At 38.8% G+C, this 5197-nt stretch overlaps 1 pseudogene; it reads right to left on the reverse strand.

The window, feature by feature from the left end:
- Window positions 1-2818: 2818 nt before the first annotated feature.
- LOC143437274 (bcl-2-like protein 2 pseudogene) lies at window positions 2819-3418 on the reverse strand (annotated as a pseudogene).
- Between the last annotated feature and the right edge of the window lie 1779 nt (window positions 3419-5197).

Below are 5197 nucleotides of genomic sequence, written 5' to 3' on the forward strand. Positions count from 1 at the left end.
TTCAGATCTCCAACTCCTTCCTGCTTTGCTCACTGGAACACAATTCTTTCTCTTTGGCTGATTTTATTTCCTGAAACTAGTTTTTCTGAGAAGGTATCCCACAGCTCTGGAATCTAAAACTCTTGGGGTCTCCAAAGTAACTTCAAAATTACAGCTTCTTGTTCCAGTATTTGGGATCCACGGATGATCTTCTGCGCTCCTCCAAAGAAGCTGGGTCTCTTTCCAGCTCTTCCCTCTATAGTACACTAGGTCCTGCTTGACTCCACTCAACTGCTGCTGCTGTTCTTTCTGCTCATCCCAAGGGACTGACATCTTCAATGTGCTGGGTTCTTCTGTGACAAACAGTCTTGACTGTGTTCCTCTCATGCTCCCTTCATTGTGCCAAGCCTCAGCTGCACTGCATGAGAAACATCCATGCCTTAAAACCAGTGCAACCTGGGTGAGTCTTACAAAGGACTGAGTCAAGCTGCACCACAAGACACAACCTTGGCTAACTCTGGAATACAACTTCTTTCTCCTCTTAGGAAACACTTACCAGAAGATTTCACCTCAGTGGTGCTGGTTTCTTCTTCATCCCCACTAATTTTCTAACTACAGCCAATCAGCATCAGTTGTCTGAGTCATCCCTTCTATTCTTTCCTCTAAAGCCGGAGCCACATGGACAAAGTTCCTGAGTTCCTCTGCCTGCTGGGGCACAAATATTGCCCCTTCTATTACATCATCACCAGCTTTCTAGTTTTCAAAAACTTCACTGCCTAAGCTCGGCTGTCCTTGAACTTGCTCTGTAGATGAACCTTGAACTCAGATATGCATGGCTCTGTCTTCTGAATGTTGAGTAATACGTGTGTAACACTCTGCCCATATCTAAACTTTTCATTACCTAAACTTGTTCTGTACCAGGATGACTTGAATCAGATATCTGCTTGACGTTCATCTCCAGGGGTTTAAGGTGTGTACCACCATGCCTGGACCTAAGTATATCCTATATCCTTGTAGATTTTAAATTGAAATCCCTGTATAGTAATCACAATCTATCAATTCTCAATTAGACATGTACTTTTATCCTCTTATGTCCACATAAAAACAATAACCAGTTAATAATAATGCCTAACATTATACAGTTCTCATCCATACAACTTCATCTCCATATGTTTAGGTGAATGGAATCTTGCCATAATATCACCATTTCTTTAATGCCATTGTGTGTCTTTGATCATAGGATTTAGCTTCATTCAACTTCCTGGTGAGATTTTCTCTTTGAAGCTAACATTTCATATTTTTCCTTTCTAAGATTACTAAGCATGATCAAAACAATCACCATGAGAGTAAGCACAGGCCAAAAGCTATGCTTGGCTTTCCTGAGACTTCCTCTGTCAATCCAGTTTACAAAATAAACCTGTTTACCTTCAGATGAGAACAAAACACAACAGCATTCTTCAGCAAAACATTATAAAGATTCTATGCAAAGTTCAAACCACACTTAGGTCATATGTGTTCTACTAGGACGGCCCATGAAGTTCACTTAATGCATGTACAAATGCAAAGTCTAAAAACCCACATTGCTTTCAACAAAAGCATGGTCAGGCCTACCAATAAGAATACTTAAGTCTGGGGTACCAACTTCTGTCTTAGAATTTCCATTGCTAAGAAGAGACACTGACCAAGGCAACTGTTTTAAAGGCAAATAGTTAATTCAGTCTGTCTTACACTTTCAAATGTTTAGTCCATTGCCATCATAGCAGGCAGAATGTCAGCATGCAGGCAGCCATGATGCTGGAGAAGGAGCTGCATCTTCATGAGAAGGCCTCCAAGAAGAGACTGTCTTCCAGCCAAGTGGCAGGAGGGTCTGTTTTGTACTGGCCTGAGCTCCAGAAACCACAACCATAGTAATTCACTTCCTTCAAAAAGGTAACATCTACTCCCACAATGCACATCTCTTAATATTGCCACTTTTTAGGGTCAAGTATATTTAAATCACCACAGTTTACTTCAACTATGAATTCTTTCATGCATTTAAATATGATTAGGACGTGCAGAGGCTTTTACATGTTAATTACTTTCAGATGGTTTCTCTCTCATATGTGTTCATTTCTGTATTCAGAAACCACTGTGGCATGTAAATGATTTTCCAACTTTAGAACAATCAAAAGGTTTCTGCTCAGTTTGTATTCTTTTATTTCTTTGGAGACTACAGAGATATGCACAGGCTTTACCACATTCATTACATCTGTAAGGTTTCTCTAAAGTGTGTGTTCCTCTAAGTGTTTGGAGAGTACAGTGACATGCATAGGCTTTATCACATTGACTACATTCATAAATTTCACTCTGCACATTTTCTTTTGTGTATTCAGAGATGACTGTGTCCTGGAAAGGCTTTACCTCATTCATGACACTCAGTTTCTCTCTAGTATGTGTTCTTTTATGTAATGGGTGATGACTGTGCAGTGCAAGGGCTTAGCACCTTGATGACACCGAGTTACTCTCTTGAATGCGTTCTATTATGTAGTCGCAGATAAAAGTGAATTGTCAGTTTTTCCCCAGTGATTACATTAATGAGGATTCTCTCCAGTGTAATTTCTTTGTGTATGTGTAAAGAACTATGACATGCAAAGGCTTTACCACATTGTGAATATTCCATTAGGTTTTTAATCATAAAAACTCAACTATTCATAGGCCCATTCCCACCCCACTTCTAACATAATTTTTGGAAAATTTAAACTTCAGTATCATAATAACTTTCATTTTCCTGACCTAAAGTTTGATATCGATGGCATAACACTAAAATCTAAACAGCACTTACCCTTCCTCTAACAAAAGTTCAGCAGCCTGGATGAAGAAAAACCAATGTAAGAAAGACCCCTACAGATATCAGGGCCCCCAGTGTCACAGCCCCCGTCAGTATTGTCTTTACTGACATCCAGTTCCCTTCCTGTAGACACCATGTCTTTTTCAGGGCCCTGTTCCCATACAGGGCTGTGAACTCCATCCAGCCGCCATTGTTGTGGATCCAGTCAGCCAGGTGTATTTCTAGATAGGCCACCATCCAATCCTGTATTTGCCTCACCAATGGCTCTAAGTTTTTGTCGATACTCTCAGCACACAGGGCCGCCCCAAAGACAAAGAATGCCACAAGACGGCCCCAATTGGGGCCTCCTTGGAATAGTTCCTCGGAAACCTGGATGAAGCATTGTTGGGCCGAGCCTGGCGTCACGTGTAGTTGAGCAACCAGGTCAGAGAGGGTGCGCCGGAAGCGGGTCTCAAATGCATCTCCAGCCGCCCGCATGGCTTGGTGTAGCGGGTCGGCTGTTGGGCCTTCTCCTGGGCCAGCTCCTCGGACATAACCCTTCTGCCTTAGCTTGTAGCCTACAAAGTCAGCCACTAGAGCCCGTGTATCTGGGGTTGAGGCTGGGGTCGTCATCAGGTGCGTTCAGCTGGGTTCCAAGTTTCCAACTGAGTGATGTCAGACTGCGTTTCCTGCTTGGAACTGGTGCTCAGGCCTCCGGTCTCATATGTTGAGCCACCTCGAACGCTTTCATGTGGGCAAACAGGGATTTGGAAAGAACAATATTAGGATTGAGTGCCCTGAAGAAAAAAGAAAATAGAAAAAAAAAAGAAAAGAAAAACTAGAAAAAAAAAAGAAAGAAAAAAGAATAAAAGAAAGAGAAAAAAGGAAAAAAGAATAAAAAGAAAGAAGAAAAAAGAAAAAAGAAAGAGAAAAAAGAGAAGAAAAAAAGAAATAGAACAAAAGAAAAAAGAAAGAAAAAATGAAAAAAGAGAAAAGAAAAAGGGGAAAAAAGAATAAAAAAAGAAAAGAGAAAAAAAGAATAAAAAAAGAAAAAAGAGAAAAAAGGAAAGAAGAAAAGGATTGAGTGCCCCCCTGTCTCAGTGAGCAGTGGCAGCTTCCACACAGGATTTAACCAGTCCCTGGGGTGTTCTGAACCTGGAATGAGGCAAAGGGATGGAGTACTGTCTAATCACTCCCACTAGTCTCCAAGGCCAAGTCAGTCCAGGTCTCTGTTAGAGTTCTATTCATTTTCTCTACCTGTCCTAAAATCTGGGGCCTAAATGTACAATTTCTAATTCATCCTCAGCTGGGCGGCCAGTTCCTGACTTACCTGGGCAACAAAGACAGATCCATTATCGGGTCCTATTACCTTATTAGGTATTGCATACCAGGGAAAGTTTTTTCTAAGATATTAGAAATAGAAAATCTAAAATTAAAAATAAAATATAAAATTTAAAATATTATTATACTTATACTTTATATTTATAGTTTATTTTTATATTATTTTATATTTTACTTTTTTATTTTATATTTTATACTTTATATTTGATATATTTTATATTTTATTTTATTTTTGTACTTTGAATTTAAATTTTATATTTTACATTTCATATTTTATTATATATTTTGAATTTTAAACTTTATTTTATACTTTATATTTTACTTTATTTTATTAATTTATATTTTAAAATTGTATTTATATTATATTTTATATTTATGTTTTATATTTTACATCTTATTTTATTATATATATTTAAATTTTAAACTTTATTTTATTTTATACTTTATATTTTATTTTATTTTTAATTTATATTTTAAATTTGTCCTGCCAGGACTGAGTTAGCATCAGTGATGCCTTCTTCAGTTGGTCCCTATTACCTGCTATGTTGGTCATGAACTAAACACTTGAAAGTATAAGACAGACCCAACTATTTGCTTTAAAACAGGAAGTTCATAAGAAGACCATCAGAGTTAACTAACCTGGGCCCTAGGAGACTCTCAGAGACTGAGTCACCCACCAAAGAGTATACACAGGATGGACAGAGGTCCTCAGTATTATATGTACTCTATGTGTTACTCAGCCTTCACATGCGTTCCCCAACAACCGGAGTGGGGGATGTCCCTTAAGGTGTTGCCTGTCTGTCCACACTGTTCCCCATACTTGGCTGGCATGTCTGACCTCAGTAGGAGAGGATGTGCTTAACCCTGCAGAGACTTGACATGCCATAACTGGGGGATACTCAAGTGGCCCCCAACCCTCCCTGGGGAGAAAAAAGGAGTCAGGGATGAGGTACTATGGAAGATGGAATGGGGAGGGGGTAGTAACTGAGATATAAGGAAATATATAAATAAATGGGAAAAGTAAACAATACATATAAATAAAATAAAAATATACAAATCAGCATATTAGTT

Source organism: Arvicanthis niloticus, chromosome Y (assembly GCF_011762505.2).
Source record: "Arvicanthis niloticus isolate mArvNil1 chromosome Y, mArvNil1.pat.X, whole genome shotgun sequence".
In the NCBI taxonomy this organism is placed as follows: domain Eukaryota; kingdom Metazoa; phylum Chordata; class Mammalia; order Rodentia; family Muridae; genus Arvicanthis; species Arvicanthis niloticus.